The sequence below is a fragment of the Columba livia genome, chromosome 3, assembly GCF_036013475.1.
Source record: "Columba livia isolate bColLiv1 breed racing homer chromosome 3, bColLiv1.pat.W.v2, whole genome shotgun sequence".
In the NCBI taxonomy this organism is placed as follows: Eukaryota; Metazoa; Chordata; class Aves; order Columbiformes; family Columbidae; genus Columba; species Columba livia.
In genome coordinates, this window is record NC_088604.1 from 106246058 (window position 1) to 106265431 (window position 19374).

At 37.7% G+C, this 19374-nt stretch overlaps 1 protein-coding gene across 35 annotated transcripts in view; it reads right to left on the bottom strand.

Moving 5' to 3' along the window:
- NRXN1 (neurexin 1) overlaps positions 1–19374 on the bottom strand; it is a 733302-nt gene that overhangs the window by 207026 nt on the left and 506902 nt on the right. The gene's annotated exons all lie outside the window — the stretch shown is intronic.

Sequence of the window (19374 nt, forward strand, 5' to 3'; positions counted from 1 at the left end):
CATTCAAGAGGCACCAATATCAGAAGGATATAAAATTAATCCACCTTTTCTGCTAATTTTATGTCAACATAATGAACCTCAGGTATCTGCTTTTGACATTAGCTGTGTTTTCTAAATGTTTTTTATCTAACGCAGTTGAAATTGGAATTAGCTTCTACTGTACTGCTCTAGAATAGCAACAGAAAGTAGAAAAAAATACATTACCAAAGAAGAAAAAAAGAAAAGCATTAAACAACTTATCCTGTCTAGGTCTATTATTTGTGTATGTTTTCTTGTGATTGCATTTCTGTCATTATTTAAAAAGTCTAATTTTCTAACGAAAGAGAAGGTGAGTATATGGGTTTAAGATGTAAAATTTTAATTTAAAAAAGTGAACAGGGCATCAATGCAACACCAAAGAAACTTATTTGGCTTGCTATTTTCATTTAACACTAAGATTCATAACTGAAATTAAGGAACTGCATGTTGGTCAGGTGATCCTCTGGATTACCTACCTCTAATGCTAGAGACTGTTGTTGTTCTTGTTATGATGCAAAAAAAAAAAGTACTATGTCGCAGGTCCACCATCAGAAATGTTTACATTCCTTAAAAGCTCAAAATGCCCATGCAAGCAGTCTCCAAATAATGGGTTTCTATTATGCACTGACTACATGATGCACTACAAAGATCTTAGAAAAATAATGAAGCAAGTTAATTTACAGTCTTCATCAAAAGAATATTTTGAATTGTCAAGATTTTCTAAGCCACTAAAGTACTTTTCAGTTGCAACCCATATGTATTTATTTTCCATTATTTGAAGGATGTGAGGTGAGGAAAAAGTGACCAGAATGTTCTACATGAACAGTGACGATAGTTTTCTCCATTTACAATTATCCCACACAAATATTCTCTTAATTGCATGATAGTAAATAGAAACCAAACCAAACAATTTAGCTCTCTGTCTAATTTTAGCCCCCTAAAATACTTAGAGCAGGAATTCATTATGAGTAGGAAATAAAATGGGAAGGTGCAGCTGGCTTTTAAAAGGTTATTTATTCTTAAACCATTAAAAAGCCTTTAAAAAAAAAAACATCTTTCACGCACGTACTAATGCTTCTAATGCATTAATTTTTGGTTAGAATTAGTAAACCTTTTGCAAGTTTTATAGCAAGTGATTGGTAACAGAGAATCATTATGTTGCTTATATTTTCCTGGGGGTGCTAATAAATCAAGCAAATATGATATAGATTCCAGATTTATCTTGGGTGGCTAGAATTGGTAATAAAAGATGCATAAACCTCTTTTACAGCTAGGGAAATACTTGCTACAACATACAGGAGAATGCTTCACCTAATTGCTCTGTCTTTTCCATCACTACAGTGCTTTATCATCATGTCCCTTGTCCACATCTCCACACATATTCAATCGGGCTAAGGAGATGTAATAAATTCAGTGGTATTAAGGGATTCAGAAAAGGGTTTGGCCTTTGGATATATACAGTGGGTTCTGGCAAGCACGAATATGCCATGTTTCATGCTAAGAGCTGGTGCACAGCGACATTTTTCTGTTAGTATGTCCCTAATGTTGTGCAACTGTTGCAGTGCTCTCCAAGCTTCTTACCTCCTGCACCTCTAAACAATTCCAGAAACAACAGTTAGGAATCCTTTTCATTTGTTTCAACAAGACCAAGTAAATCTCCACCCTGAATTTTTATTGAAAAATGTTTCAACTGACTTCCTAATGGAAGTCATTGCTATATGGATACTGAATTTAGCGACAACAAGCAACAGCAATCAGGACTATAATGACCACAAAATAAATAGGACCATCTTGTCATCAATATACAGAAGATGTGTTTTCACTAAGGCTGGCTAGAAAACAATTTATTTCACAAATGTTAAATAACAAAGAAAGATAGTTTTCAAAACTATCTCCTTCCTGATGTACAGCAACAAAAATTAAAGTTTTACATTTTTAGAAACACAGAATGAAACAAAGATTCAGACACCAAGGCAAGCCAAAAGTTGACACGAAAGTCCTCAAGCTGCAGTGAGGCAATCTGGATGAGGCCCCAGTCCAAACTATGCAGGTAAAGGATTTGAATCCAGTTTTCTCCCAGTCCCACTGAAGTCAGCATCAAGTGGTTAGTGGTACCAAGGAATGAGTCCTTTTGCCTTCGCTTGGACATTCTATCCCAATCCTAAATATTTTCCACTTTCCTGTTTCCATTGAGAAATGAGACTGGAAGAGTATAATTTTCTAACTTTTACAGAATTAGATCAGATCACTGTTCTTTTTTCCTTCTGCATGCAATTCCTGGTGCTGAACAGTAACATGTAGACAGTTACTAAATGTGTAGTCCTTGATTTGCATCTACAAGGGGTAGGTTTGGTGGTTTTAACCTATATTAGATCAAAATAACAAAAGTTTGAAAACCCATAAAGTTTTTCCTGAGACAGGTGCATGTGCTTAAAGTGGAGGACAAAACTAAATATTAACATCCCAACTTGAATATTTATAAAAAAGCCAGCTGTGCAGTAGCAGAAAAGCCCACTACCTTCTGAAAACTCAGCCTTAAGAGTTTAAGCACTGCTATCGCCTCTCCAGCAGGACCAAAAGGATGAGTAACAGTTTTTCCCTTGATCCCATAATTTTTCATCACTCAGAACCAGTCAGGGAAGCACAACAGCGCAGGATGGAAGGAAAGCTCAACCACGTTCTTCACCTCCTAAAGTGCTTCCATGAATATACTTTGCTTTTTCTACATCCTCCAGCTCACCATAGGTAAGCCATTTGTTTATGATTAGAAACTCTCCTTCAAAATAACACTTAAAAACAAACTATAAAAATACTTTAAGTCATTAAGCTTTCTAAACCATAAGCTTACATGTAAAATTTTCAGATACAGAAATCAATCCTGTCTATAATTTCAAAAAATACAATGCAAGGAATGTTTCTGATAATAACTTGTACATGTGTGGGAGAACATGACTCAAGCAAGACCGTTTCCCTGTCTCAATTTTTAATGTTACCATACATTATAGGAAAAACGCAGCATGAATCTCTCAAATATTTTCAGTGAGAAAAGGAAGGACTATAGGGAACCAATTAGGTTTGCCAGCAAACCAAAAGTGTTTGTGACTGCTGCCTCTGAGGGTCAAAAGTAATAAATTTTTCATGCACTAGTATTCCTGATATTGCACCTGTGTCAGGGAATAGTGAAGATTAATATCATAATTAGAAATGCTGAAAAACATCTCCATTACAAGACAGATAAAGTGACAATCCTGACAGAGTCATAGCAACCATTTCATTCATTGTTTTCCTTCCAGCTTGATGAAAGGACATACATTATCAGCCGGGAATACTTCTGTATTTTGTGGCAATGAAGCAAATCCATGACCTACCTCTGCGACTACTGAAGTGCAAAATAGCTGGTGAAGGTGCATGACTCAACTTGGGGAGAAGGGGGTTTGAAAGCAGGATTGAAGGATGGGGTGACACAAGTAGGGGAGGTTTACCTTCCTTGGCAGAGAGGCAAACACATGCTTGTTCTCTGTTGCACATTGCTGACAGCAGAAGAAAAAACAACGCTATCGATTCACCTCTAAGCAGATCCTCATCAGCTGTCACTGCAAAGTGACAACCCAAAACCTGAGCTCCTGGAGACACAGCATGGGTGGTGCACAGGGTAACACCCATTCCCGGAGAACAATACCAAGAAAGAGAAAACCTCTTAAAGGCTGAAATGTACTGGGCTTTTATAATATGAGCCTGAAGCTATGACATCTATTAAAAGCTAAAGATTTTTTAACTAGAGATTTTAGCTAGACATTTTTTGACCAGCATTCTCTTTAAATAATTAGAAAGCCCCACCACAAATAGTCACTAATGTTAAGAAACCAGAGGCTCTACTTTAGAAAAGAAACAGGAAAGCTTATCTTCCATGATTTGTAAGTAATCATTATCTTTTAAATAATCTACATACACTACTGTGACAAGAAAACTTAAGAAAGATTTCACATAGCTGTGCAGCTGTATCTGCAGCCAGTGAACTGGCCAAATAGCTCATAAACCTGAAAAATAAATTGGCTCCAACTGCACATTATTCTTGCAATATAATAAAATAATTTTCACTCAGTAATCTATTTAGCCTGCTCAGGTTATTTTGGATTTACACCAGAACAATTCAAATTACCTCACTACTCCCACACAGCAACCAAAGCAAACACTTGCTAACATTTGTGAGGGGGGCGAGGAGGCAAAGTTAGTTACATCACCACCACCTTTCCCACAAGCTGAAGAGGAGGCACATGCCAACAGTTGGTGAAGAACACACCAACAAGGCTTTGCTTGGCCAGAGAGCAATTCTCAGATGTACAGATTCAAATTTCTTTCATGCATATAGCAGCAAAGAAGTTGGATAGTCTTAAACCAGAGGGGAGGTTGATACGGGAAAGGGAGAGCAGGTTCCACCTTGTGCTGCTGCACACAGTCTTAGAGTTTGCTGATGACACCAAGACCAAGGGATATTAAAATAAAATGCTTAGCAGCAGCTTACTCTCTCCTTTTTCTGTGTGAAAACAGAGAACGTCACTGTGCTTATATCTAGGCATTCAACCTAAATCATTCCTAGACCTACATTTTCCAGTTAAAAGCTGAAGCAAAGTGGGAACATAGAGCTTAAGAAGACCTCACTACACCCATCACTCATGGCAACAGCAAGTACATCTAGGCAAACTTCAGCAAAAACACACAGCAGAAGTCTTCATGGCATTCCCATTACTGACAGGAATGCAGTCTGATCTTGAAAGCATAAATTGACAGGGCCTGCCCACATAACCTGCTCCACTGCTGACGATCAAACTGATAGATGGAAATTTATTTCCAATACCTGATAGCATTGTTGCAAATTAAACCAACTATTTCTTACCTTTTGCTGAAAAATAGGTAAAACAAATTAGCCATGGTCCTGTTCATAACAACCTATATGTATTTAAATATGGTTTACACATCCAGTCACTTCCTGTCTTCTCTTTTAGAAACAAAACAGAGCCCACTTTTTAATTTTCTTCTTAGGAACTATGTGTAACTTAAACTAGATTATATTGCTGGTTCTTTTACTACCTGCCTAATTTGCTTACCTCCTTTCCAAAGCAGAGCACTCAAAACTGGACACACTTCTGCAGCTAAAGTCTCAGCAGCACTGAGTAAACAATTAACTTGTTCACCTCCCCTGCCACTCCATGTTGTCAATACATCGCACACCAATGCCTGCCTGTCTCTGCAGCAAATTGTAATCAGCTGTAACTTCCCAAGCTTTCCTTTAGAACTGCTTCTTGGCCACAATTATTCCTCATTTTATAGCTGTGCATTTGATTTTTCCATCTTAGCTACAGAACTCAGCGCTTTCCTTTGTAGAAATTCATCTTTCTGATTTCAGACTATTTCTTCATTTTATCAAGCTGATTTTTAACTTTAATCAGTTCTCCCCAGTACTTGCATCCTCTATCTCCCCTCCTCCCACGCATACACAGCTTGGTGTCATCATCCAGCACACTACAGCTGTGACAAGGAGATGTACTGGGTTTTTTTTTCAGTTTGCATGTGCAATGAAAAGCAAGAGAGAAAAGAAAATCAATGCCATAAGAATGTCAGTTTAAATAGCCAGCAAAATATTTTTAAAAGTAGATTAGGAATATATTATGAATACAAACCCAGAAATCTAAAATATCTTCCAAAAGTAGTAGATATTCTAAGAATAAAGCTATGACAAGTTTTTAGTTTTGCAGCAATTTTAGTCTTGTTACCATCTTTATTACATGTATCCAGGAAAAATACCCAAATCATTTGTCCAAGGTTTCATTATTACTCTGTATTTTCACAAGATTTTTTTTTTAGAATATATTAAGTTCATGGCCATCTTATTTTAGCCTCAGAGTATATACTCAGGTGTTCTTCCAGACAAGCAATTAGAAGCCTGGAAAGTCTCACTAAATGCTCCTATGAATTGTTCCATGGAGAGCAAATCTAGAAGCACCAAACAACTACAGAATCCCATGGCACCACTACAGCCAAGAGTTATTGCCCACTGTGCAAAGTGACTTGCAGACGTGTGCATGAAATCTTGCAATTAATAATAATAAAAATAAAAAAAAACCCAAACCCTGGAGCCACCTCCAAAAAACCTGCATAGTTGCTACCATTCGAGCAACCTGTGCATGAAAATATATGCAACCTGCTAAAAAACAACCCTTTTCATATCAAGGGCTGACAATTTTACATTAAAACACATCTTATATTGTTTTTATTAGAAATTTCATAGTATTTCCACTAAAAAGTCAAAACCCCTCTTGCTTTGAAAACAAGCAGTGCAGAATCCCTTTGCCTTTTTCTGTTTGCTGAACAGCAAATCAAAACATTACAGAAACTTGGGATAGAAGGCTCTCTGGGAAAGAAATAAAATAAAACTCACTTGTCAAATGGGACTCCCTGCTGCTGCATACCATGTGGTGCTCTAGTGAGCTGCATCTGTTCAGCTATTAAACATAGTGGTGAATATGATACCAACAGAAGTGACATTATCAAATATGCTGAGTGCTTATTAAGGCTCTATAGCATAATCTTTGCGCTTTTTATTTTAATTAGTAGAAGTTACTGTAAAGTAGCTTCACATATGATAATGTTCGTTGTGCTCGTCCCTAAATGAGATGGCACTGCTACATAATCCACAGCAAGTTTTTAAAACTCCATCTACTAAGCAAGGGAAAGGCTGGGTACTTCTGCTCCAGGAACTCTCTGTTATCCCCTGGAATTCACTGGGTCAGGAAAAAAAAACAAACAACACTTGTATGGGGAAAAATAAGGCTTCAGGACATTAATGGGGTTTCACAGTGAACAGGAACACAGCCTGTAGCATTCCGTGTGTAGGCAGTAAGCCACAAGTCCAGCAGGAGTGAGGACTGAACAGAAAATAACAAGAGATTCCAGCCCCAAAATGGATCACAATTAGATCTGTTGAGGATGGAATGCTTCAACACGATCCTTCAATCCAGAGGCCCCAGATGAAGAGGAGTACCCAACTCAACAGCAGAATATACAGAGGGAAGACTTCCCAGTCCTCTATGAGCAGTTTTTCCTAGACGACTGATAATGTTCAGTGCTGCAGCTGCAAGCATGATTTACACCTCCCAGAGGGAATATCTGAATTTACATTTGGTCCTTGACTGAACATAGATTATCACCTACAAATTCTAGCACAAGAGGTTAAAGCCACGGTTGTAGTTTCATGCTGATGCACTGAAGGCTTCGGGTTAATTTCACACAGAACTGGCAAAAGTGAAGGACCTGTGTCTTGCCTTTGTTCCTTAGCATGCCTTATTCAATGTAAGGCAGGTAATTACCAAAAGCCAAGAAATGCATGAGTCAGTTCCTTCACCTAATCCACCCTCTGGAGCATCAGAATGCTTCAGTGAAAATGGGCTTTCATGAACAGATATATTTAAGCCTCTCCAAACACTTAACAGGAAAACTTACATGTTGTTAGTGGGATTGTTACATTAAGCATAAACCACCAGAACATTGACAATATCAGTTCATTAAATCCTTATCCTGTCTGTTATTATTGCAGAAATTCTTGGGACTGGCATGATTTAAGTGAAAAAAAACCAAAAAGATACTTAACAGCAGCAGCCCCCTGTCAGACGGAAAGAATTGCTATCAGATTGATAGGGAAGGCAAATATCATATACCCATGGTTGTCGCTGGGAGAAGGAAAATGCTACTCAGTGGCACACCAGCAGAGGAGATGCACTGCTGTCAAGCATGTCGTGCTCAGGCAAGAGAGAAAATTATTAGACATCATAGGCACGTACTAAAAAACAGATGAAGATATAAATGGTAACCTGGGTTTCAAGAAATCCAGATAAATTCCTTGCCCTGGCTCTACGTCTTGCACGACCCTGGTAGAATGAGTTAGTGTCAGAGATGGTGAAAGTTAAGTAACTAAACTGGATAACACTAAGAATCAGGCCTGGTGTGTTCAGTTCTACCCTCTGGTACACCAGATTGAATTCAGTGTTTTTATCATAGTTACTCCTCACTGACACAGTGGTGTAAGTGAAAAGTGATAAAGGCTCAAGATGATAAAACAATCTGGAAGAAACAAGCAAACTGGCATTAAATATTAAAAGAAGTTTCCAGTTTGGTGATGACACTTAGGCATCACAGAGCAAAACTTGAATTAAACAAGTGGCCTAATTAACTAATTATGAGTTACAATTAAGGTGGTATCTCACAAAACCAGAATAGTATTAAGATGAGCTTTCATTATTACCACAAAGTGATTAACTATAATAGCAATGTTTACTTAAACAAATGCCTGAGGCAAAACAGCAGGCTCTGTTAAATTGCCTCGGCACCTTTCACCTTCCAGCAGGAGTTTTCTGACCTGATATAGATTCTGCTCATACTTACTCATATTTCTGCAGTTTCTTCAAACACATTAATAGTGGAAGTGGTGGGATGAGAATTGTTTGGAGTTGGATCAGAATCTGTTCTGGGTACCAGCAGTACTTTTCTCCTAGCCTTGTTCTGCATCAACAGGCTAATTTCTCTGACTGGTATTAAAAATGGAATTGTTCATACTGCATGTTCATTGAAAAACTGCTACACTGGTACTTTGTGCTGCAGCACACATTATATCCTTATCCTCACTTACAGCTCATCAATTTAAAAGGCAGGGAGTTAATGGGCCAGATCTTGGGCTCTGGCTTATATTGTAAGAAACAAACCTTGATCCGTCCTGTTCACACCTGGCCCTCTTTCAATGGGTCATAGTAATCTAGGAGTAACTCTCTCTTATTCAAGCTGCCGGAGCTAAAAGCATAGTTTAGGATACTCTTCTGAAAGTGATGCCATTTCTCACATCTGTCATTTTTTTTTTTCCCAAACCACACATTGTCAGCCCAAAGTGCCTACAACCTGCCTACACCCTGCACTGCCATGGCTTCTAACACACTGGGGAGACATGCGTCCTGCTTGGCTTTGAGCCCAGACACCCCCAGGCATGCAAATCCTCTTGTGCTTCTCTAAAATTAGACAAGAACTAGGCAGTAACAAGCTAGGAAATGTTATCAGGGCTGACTCTATTACATTACTAGATATAACAAACAATATATGCTTAACAAAATATACAATAGATATAACAAGCACAAAAGTGGCTGACTCTTAGAAGTGACCCTCAATTATTCACAGCTCTTATTCCCCAAACAATCACAATAATTTCTACGATTTGGTCTTTGTTCCTTTGAGTGATCAGCCAGGTTTCAGTGAACATCTCAACTGTTCTACTATTGCAAATAATAGTCAAGTGTTCTTTAAATCTTAATAAGGTTGCTTAAACGTCTGGTAAATTTTTCATCGGCTCTTTTTATACATGGCAATGTTCTGGAAGAGTTGGTGCCAAGATATTAAAATACATAACCTTCATATGCAAGGATGCTGGCTATTAACCAATGCATGAAACTTCAGATTAAAAGGACCTGACTAGACTGAGATGGGCCTAAAACATAGTGAGATAATATAACATTAACTGCAAAAGGTGTTGCTATGGAGGAAAGATGTTTTTTTTTCTTGCTGCTTTTGTTCTTCAATTAAACAGAACTAACCAATGGTCCCCATAAAGAAGGTCTTCCATGTGCATACACCATATGGTCACCATCTGAAGTGACTCCTATGTTCCTTTAGCTATACAGCATGCCTCATTCCATGGGAAAGAAAAGGTATGTATTATAATCACTGAGACCCCTGGAAGTTGCCACCTGCTTTCACTGGGATTCACTGGGACTGCAGAATATGCATAGCATATGAATTTGAGTTTGAGGACACAGAAGGAAGGAAGGAAGGAAGGAAGGAAGGAAGGAAGGAAGGAAGGAAGGAAGGAAGGAAGGAAAGAAGGAAGGAAGGAAGGAAGGAAGGAAGGAAGGAAGGAAGGAAGGAAGGAAGGAAGGAAGGAAGGAAGGAAGGAAGGAAGGAAGGAAGGAAGGAAGGAAGGAAGGAAGGAAGGAAGGAAGGAAGGAAGGAAGGAAGGAAGGAAGGAAGGAAGGAAGGAAGGAAGGAAGGAAGGAAGGAAGGAAGGAAGGAAGGAAGGAAGGAAGGAAGGAAGGAAGGAAGGAAGGAAGGAAGGAAGTTTTAAAAGCAAGAGGGTAAAATATCAGAGCTGCTTCATGAAGAGGTCATAAGCCTCTTCAAGTTTATGTTAAATATACTTGCTCTTTTCCTTGCCTCTCCAAATTGGTCCACTACAATTCTTAGAAATGCACAGGTTTTGTTACTAGTATAACATGACTCAGCCCAAACCCCTTCTGTTCCTTATCTTTTCAGCATTTTTTTTAAGTTCAACAAGGCCTCAGAAAAATTAAGTTCCATGCTTTTGTTCTCATGGCTGGATCAAAAGTCCCATTTGTGTACGGTTTGCAACAGGAAAGTCAAAGGAAGACTTGCCATCAAATTCAGTGACAAAGTTTTGGATCTTAAGCAGTTCAGACAACAGATGGATTTAATTTACAGTGTAATCTTGAGATACATGAGATCAGAACTGATCTTAAGAGCCCACAAACTGGTCTGCAAGATTATTTCATACAACGCTATGGCCACATGCAATTCTTTCTATATTGCTATCAGATTATTCTAATATCACAGTATCACAGTATCACAGTATGTTTGGGATTGGAAGGGACCTCAAAAGATCATCTAGTCCAATCCCCCTGCTGGAGCAGGAATGCCTAAGTGAGGTCGCACAGGAACATGTCCAGGTGGTTTTTGAATGTCTCCAGAGAAGGAGACTCCACAACCTCCCTGGGCAGCCTGTTCCAGTGCTCTGTCACCCTTACTGAGAAGAAGTTTTTTCTCAAATTTAAGCGGAACCTCTTGTGTTCCAGCTTGATCCCATTACCCCTTGTCCTATCGTTGTTTGCCACCGAGAAGAGCCTGGCTCCATCCTCATGGCACTCACCCTTTATATATTTATAAACATTAATGAGGTCCCCCCTTAGTCTCCTCTTCTCCAAACTAATGAGCCCCAGCTCCCTCAGCCTTTCTTCATAAGGGAGATGCTCCACTCCCTTAATCATCTTCGTTGCCCCACGCTGGACCCTCTCCAGCAGTTCCCTGTCCTTCTTGAACTGAGGGGCCCAGAACTGGACACAATATTCCAGATGTGGTCTCACCAGGGCGGAGTAGAGGGGAAGGAGGACCTCTCTCGATCTACTAGCCACCCCCCTTCTAATACACCCCAGGATGCCATTGGCCTTCCTGGCCACAAGGGCACAGTGCTGGCTCATGGTCATCCTGTTGTCCACCAGGACCCCCAGGTCCCTTTCCTCTACACTGCTCTATAATATGTAATTTCCCAACCTATACTGGAACCTGGGGTTGTTCCTGCCCAGATGCAGGACTCTACACTTTCCCTTGTTAAATTTCATTAGGTTATTCCCCGCCCAACTCTCCAGCCTGTCCAGGTCTCGCTGGATGGCAGCACAGCCTTCTGGTGTGTCAGCCACTCCTCCCAGCTTAGTGTCATCAGCAAACTTGCTGATAGTACACTCTTTTCCCTCGTCTAAATCGTTAATGAATATATTGAATACTATTGGCCCCAGTACTGACCCCTGAGGCACTCCACTAGATACTGGCCTCCAACTGGACTCCGCACCATTGACTACCACTCTGGCTTCTCTCCTTAAGCCAGTTTGCAACCCACCTCACTATTCTATTGTCTAGACCACACCTCTTCAACTTAGCTGTGAGGATGCTGTGGGAGACTGTGTCAAAGGCTTTACTGAAGTCAAGGTAGACCACATCCACCGCTCTGCCATCATCCATCCACCTTGTTACATTCTCATAAAAGGCTATGAGGTTGGTCAAGCATGACTTACCCTTGCTAAAGCCATGCTGACTGCCCCTAATAACCCTCTTATCCTTGATATGCCTTGAGATGGCACCAAGGATAAGCTGTTCCATTACTTTCCCAGGGACAGAGGTGAGGCATAATAATTACCCGGGTCCTCCTTCAATATATGTGGCCTCACCAGAAATGTTTTAAATATCTACCCCTCAGCGAGGCTCTAAACCTTTGCTAGAAGAAAGCACCTCAGGAGATTCATCATTGTTGAGGGGTGGGCATTTTGCTATGCACACATGGTATTTTAGCTGAGAACTTAGGTCCTAGTGGTTGTGCAATTTCTTCTCACCAAGAGGCTGGCAGGTGGTGACCCCAGCACACAGCATGCTTTGTGTGACGGAAGCTTTTATCCTCCCAAAAGCATGAAAGGAGCAGGGTGCGTAAAGGAGTTATTAGCTGGCTGGAGCAAGAAGTGAGAACTTCTATTCATCCCAAGACAGAGGAAGAAGATGAAAAGAGTTGCTTCCCTCAAGTACGTTTCCAGGCTGGGGAACCAAGACATCAGAGCTGGGAGATCAGACCTGCCACGCTGCTATAATGGACCTTCCACTCCAGCATCAGGATTTCTCCTTGCAGTGCTCCATGATGGCAGTCATAGCCAAACTGTTTAATTATATCAGCTGTCCAAATTCCATACATATTTTTCATACAGTAAGGTATCAGTGTGTTTTGTGCCAAAATTAGAACATTTCCATGACCTTCTCTCAGCAATTTGGGCTGTTTATGGCAAGAATAGACCACTGTCGCTCAGTGTGCAATTACCAACTGTGTAGAGTATTCAAGATGAGACATTAACAAACATATCATAAAACACCGTTTCAGAGGTTTGTTTTTTTTAACCTATGCCTCTGCTAATACAAAAGAATAACTTAATTGCATGTTTTCAAGGCATGGCTGGACCATTTCAGTGACTTATTTATTTTGTTTCCTAGAAACATAGATCTTTAACCTGATCAGTAAGGTAAATTATTGCTGCATTTCCCTAGATTAATTAATTGCTTCCATTCTAATTAACTTAACATTTGTGTACATTGAATTGCATTCTCACCTGCCTGTCTAGTCTCATAAATTATTCTTTTTTTATTGCACTGCTTTTCATAATTCAAACCCATGAGCAAAGTCCTTCTTTCACAGTAATTCTTCTTCAGTTTAAAGATTAACACATAGTCTGGCTGCTGAGTTTTTTGTTTCCCAAAGAGAACAATCACTGCCCACAACAGTTACACTTCCTATAGCATTTTCCTTACATGGATATTAATGAGGAGCAAAAAAATCGTGTGTATAAGCATAATAAGGAAATATAAAATAATCACAGAATTCTGGGTTAGATAACATCAACCTTAAGTCATTTTCTTGGGCCTCAAGGTAGCAGAATATTAAATATCACAACCCTGACAAACATAATGATCCGAAGACTTTCTAGGGCTCCAGAGTGATCCCTGATGCCCACTTAGCTGATATGATGATGGCCTGATTTTCAGAGGTGCTGACTATATTCAGTTTCCATTGACTTTAGCCACAGATGTGCATGCTCAGCACTTCTAACATATCAGATTTCTGAAACCTAGTTCTGTTTTTTTCTTTTTTCTTTTTTCTTTTTCTTTTTTATTTTTTCTAAAGCTCTTCCTGGACGTGACTAATTCAATTTTAAAGTAATTAGAGTTTCATGTATGTACAAGCCACCAGCGGCCTTACCAAATCTTTGCATTTCACAGATATGCATATAATAATAATGAATTTCATATTTGAAAGATTATTATTAGAAGAAACATTATCCTGAGAATAACTTCTGAAGATTATTAAACTCTTCCTGGGAAAATTAATTAGCTCCAACACAAACCCCTAAAATCAAAGATATTTTTACCATCAATCTCACTGAAAGTACATTCAACTCTCTAGGCATTGATCCAAATACAACTAAGTCAATAAGAATCCTTCAATTGACTATCCGTTAGGCATTAAGACGAAGACACGCAAAGTATTCAAAAGAGAATAATAAATTCATTTATCTTAAGACTCTGCAATTTTTTTCTCTGGTATGCTCAAACACAAAAGTCTGATCCTCACCCAAGTTTTACTATTTCTGTTCACTTGAGAGAAGGTCATTATACTTGGATAAATGAAAATTATCCATATATGATGTATAAACACAATAGAATCTAACAGAGTCAGCTATTAAATGCCTGGTGTAGAAGAATATGTAACATATGTAACGAGGGACAGAGGGAAGGAAGCAGGAAATAACAGTCCCTTTAAGTTTGCTAAAAGTTCCAAAAAATTAGTAGGAAGAAAGTTGAAAGAAGACTTTTGCAGAATTTTCCATTAACTTAAAGCTGAAAATCAAAACCATTGGACGTCATTATTATGGTTTACACAAAAGTCAACATTTCTTTTGGGGATATTAAATATTACCCTAGTTTATAAAAATTAAGTATATCATATCACATCACATAATATATCATATCACTCAGTAAATAGCTTAGAAAATCAAGAAGCAGTAACTTCCTTTTAAACTAAGAATTTTTGAACCAAAGCTGACAAAAACTCACGAAAGCTTCGCTTAATTTTTATCCACATTTTCCTCATGGAAAAACTTGCAAATGAAAATTGCCTTTCCTACAACATATATTTTAATAGATGTAGTACATAAATAGCTAGGACAAAGAGCACAAACTGAATTTATTCGTGATCCAAACGCCAATTTTTTTAAGACATACAATATTTCCTCTCCTAGGACTGTTCATGTCAGTCATTAATTGTAACGTTGAAGGCTTCACAAAGGCATTTTGAAAATCTAAGTACAATACTGATCAATCTATCATGCCAGTAATGCTGCATCTTCAGAGTATTTTAGGTTGTGTTATACTTTGCATATATTGATATTATCTGTCTTTAATCATACTATATTTTTTCAGGTGACATGTTACTATATATTTTAAAATAGTTTTCCATACTTTCCCATCACAGTATTAATCTTCTTGGTTTACATTTTGCCTATAATATTTTTTCCTAATAAAACTGAAGAGAATGAAGTAAAAAATATCTACCATAATATACTCTGAATTTAATTTCTTTTTATTTTTGTATGTTTACTATATACTAGGTAAGATAGTCACTCTTCTCTTGCTGGAATTACGGGGTGTTTTTCTCCACCTTCCCTCAGAAAAGGGTTAGGACAATGTTCAAAATGCTGCCACATCTGTTTTATTCCTTATTTTAAATGTTAGGATGTTTGTTATCAGAATGATCTCCACCTGCTTCAGCAGATCCATTACATATGTAACTGAGCTTAATTAATAATTCCTAGTACTGCTTGAGATAGTAGAAGTAAACCCAGTTTAGCTTAAGTAGCTCATGCACTGTAGGCTGGATGTCTTTTCTGGAAGGACTAATCTGTAAGATATGAAATGGTCTTGCTGGCTTTATCCCCCATACAGACTTCTTCTCAGTTTCAAAATCAGCTGTAACCATAAAAACACCACATTGTTTTTGTGCTCCCAAAATACTATGATTTTAAAACAAATGACACAAAGAAGGAAGACACAGAAACTTCTGACACTTTTCATCAGGCACACGAAAGGTTACGTTTTGGCATAGAGTTTTTCATTTTAACCATGAAAGACAAAAACGTGGCATAATTAATACTTAAAGTAATGTTTAAAAGTGCTTGAAGTCTATTGATGGAAATCCATCCTTCTTGTCTTCATTAGCAGAGCAAATACTACTTGTGCTATGTGGCAGAATGGCAGTTTTCTATGCTACCAGCATTGCCAGAAAGAGCAATTTTAACTGGATTTCTTAGCCCTTCAAGGCAATATCTTTGTCTAACTCCACTTTGTTCCTCACCAAAGAAAAGCTGGAAACTCAAGGCTGCATGAGCACAGTGCTTGTGAAAGATGATGACGATGATGATGGAAATATATATATATATATATAGCTACTTTTTTCTCCAATTACTTGGGAGAAGAGGGTGGAAAGCAAAGAAGAGCAGAGATAGGAACAGGAATCACTGACAGAATTACCTAAAGGCTTCAGAAGTCAATGAAAAAGCCAAGCACAGAAGTGCACATGTTGATTAACTGAACATTGTGTGAATAAGCTGATGCCTTTTTCTGTTTGGCATGCAGATGGATGTGGACTATTCCAAGAAGAAGGAAAAAAAAAAAGGAGTATTGAATAGCAATTTTCAAAGCTAACTGTCCTTCTTTTAGCTGTCAGGACAAGGAAGTGGCAACAGAATTTTAGGCATGGTACCTATTTCCTCTTGAACTACATCTCCCAGCAGAGACTGCACAGGAAACCACTTCCATCACAAAAGTCAAGCAATAGATATGAAAACTAATTGCTGCATCTCTGGATGACTAAATCATAGTATTAATAACATTCCTTTCTTGAAGCACAGGGATGAATATGTATCATGCACACAACCAGTCCTTTATATCTACACTGCTACAGTTTATAATAATCTGCCTAGAAATTTAAAGTATTTTCACTCGAACCGTTAAGCATCTGGTAGCAATGCAGATTACACATTTTTCAAAATGTTTCTCATATTAACAATGGTTATTTGAGGACATTAAATGATTACTTTAAATAAATGTGTTCCTAACCTAACACTAAAGCTGTGATTCAGTTGATCAAGTAGCAATTTTCCAAATCAGAATTTGTTATGAGCTTGATTTCATTATTAGGTTTACATCGTCTTTAAGTAAACAGAACAATAAAGAGGGCAAGCACACACTGAAGTACCATAATCAAACTTGTAATTTCCTCTTCCATTCCTAGAATGAACTAGGTTAAGAGCAAGCTACCTCATACCTCTGTTCTGAAACATCCCAAACACACACTCTCCCCGACATGCTAGTGAGGACTACGATTTAATATTTTAATTCAAAGCAACAGTTGTATGCAGAATTTTTTTTGCACCCATTCTGCTCAAAATCCACTTAGAACTTATGTTTACACATCTGTCCAAAATTTCATGAGTGAGAACTATCAGAGTGATTGTGACCTTCTGGGTAAAATGGTAGCTCAGTAACAAAATAACCTATTTCTACCACAGTATAAAACTGAATCCCAGCATAATTAAATTACGATTATATCATTATATCCTTGTTATAACGTTATAGTTGATGTAACACTGGGAAGTTATCCATGCATAGTGCATCTCAATGTACACAGGCATTTAGTGCTCATGCATATCCAACAGGTAAGTGGGTGCATGCAAAAGAACATGCAGAGTTAGACTCTTCCCTCCTTCCAGTTTTTCTTCCTTCTACTATTCACAGCTTGTGCTTGTTTCTGGTTATTTACTAAAAAAGACGTTCTTAGTGGTATCTCAACTTCGGTGCAAGATGGAACTTTTGAATGACATAACCTTCCTCCTACTTTATTACATCTAGTTTAATACAGTAGCTGCCAATATTGAAAAACTTCAATACACTAAACTGTTTTTCAAATATAACATATACACAAGCCTCTGTTTCTATGTTCTTCTTCATTTTTATAACTGTGATGTTTCACAACATCTTGCTGAGCTACAATAGATCTCAGGTAAAATTCTCAGAAAGTGCCTACAGTTCCACTGACTTTAATAAGATATATGTTCTTTGGTACTATGAGTGCTTTTGAAAATACTGGCTTTCAACTTTCTTTTGAATACTATCCTTATTTGAAATAGATTCCAGGAAATTATATCACTGCAGTTTTCCAAGCATTATCTAACACTGAAGATCCTTAAAAAAAAATCCTTGCAGATGTCTTAGGATTTCAGGTCAACTGCTTAGTGTCTCCACTCTAGAGAGAGAATAAAGAGAAGCAGTGCTCAGAAGGTCAGACCTCATTGCAGTGAAATTGCAGTTATCACAGGTTTTGCTCTGAGGCAGAGCAAGCTTCAGGGAGGTTCCCGAATTCTCTTGCAAGGGCAATAGGAGGAGGCCAGGATCACCTCACAGACCACAGTGATAACAGATCTTTTGCTGCTTCACATAAATTTCAAAAGACCAGTAAAGTATAATTTATTATTTTCCCCATTTCTACAAAGTCAGTTGTGTTTCTGACCACAGAAAACTCTCAATTATTATTTTATTTTCACCATCTGTTGCTACAACACAGGTATAAGAAATCTATTTGTATAAAAAAAACCACCAAAACTAAAAAAAAAAAAAAAAAAAAAAAAAAACCCACACAAAAAAAACACACAAAAAAAAAAAAAAAACAACAAACAAAAACCCAACCAAACCAAAAAACACGAACAGGCAATATTTTTTCATCTCCAACTCATAATTAGTGAACCAAATGTTCATTTTAAAATTGAAAAATCAAGGCTAGACAGCAAACTGCACAAATATTATGTTTTTTATAGACTTTAGGTATAGTAAAACTACAAAAATACCCCAGCCCTTAATATGCTAATGAAAAAGAACACACTGTAAGAACAAAGTAACTGATGACCACAGTTAGTAGACCTGGTCTCAGATTGCAAAGAAACAGACAAATGATGACTAGGCATCTTATGTTAGATGTGGCTTTGGAAAGAAAATTTTTAAGTTATCTTCAGCAACACAATACTTGCCTTGAAAAATGTCAGTTCTCAGCTTTTCTGGCACCTGGGAGAAGTTGCTTTGCTCACATTTTTAAATTAAGATTGTATAATACCAGCCAGCCATTTTGTCTATGTTTCTCAGTGTAAGAGAAGGGTATAGACAACCCCTGGATTTGATTTAAGGCTGCCTTTATTTATTTACTCAAGCCAGAAAATAAAAAAAAAATCACCTTGGTTCTTTACAGAAATAAGGAGCCTAGGAAGACTGAATACCGTAATTCCCTCTAATTTTGAAAATTATCACTGCTGAATGTTTTCTGAGGGTAAAAGTGTAATTGGTTACAGATCAATAAGTAATTTCATTCAAAAGGAACTCTTCCGTTCCTGAAAGTAGAGAGGTTCTTAAATCAAAATCAAACTAATACATTAGCAAAGTTGAGACTAATCTAAACAACAAAATTTTATACTACTCTAGTTATGTTTATCCAAACCAATCATTTATTTATGTTGCCATGAAAATATGCATTCAATTTTCATTGCTAGTTATTTGCTTTAAGGCAGCTGAAATTACTTTTTTAGACTTCCTTGCTTGACGATCTTACTTTCTGCTTAAGGTTTATCATCACAAAGGAATGGCAAAATCAGAGGATAAATTCTAGTATTAACAATAAGCACAGTCAATTGTGATACACTGTAATTCCCCCAGCAGATTCCAGATTAAATCTTCCAGGATTAATGTGCCTTCCTCTGACATTGCTAAAGCCTATTTTATGTAATTAGATTGCAATAAACTGCTGTATCTGTACAGGTATCACAGTATGATTTTTAGTGGAAAAGCCATATAAAGTAGCACTGTATAAAGTAAAAGGCATTTTGAGAATATCTGAGACTT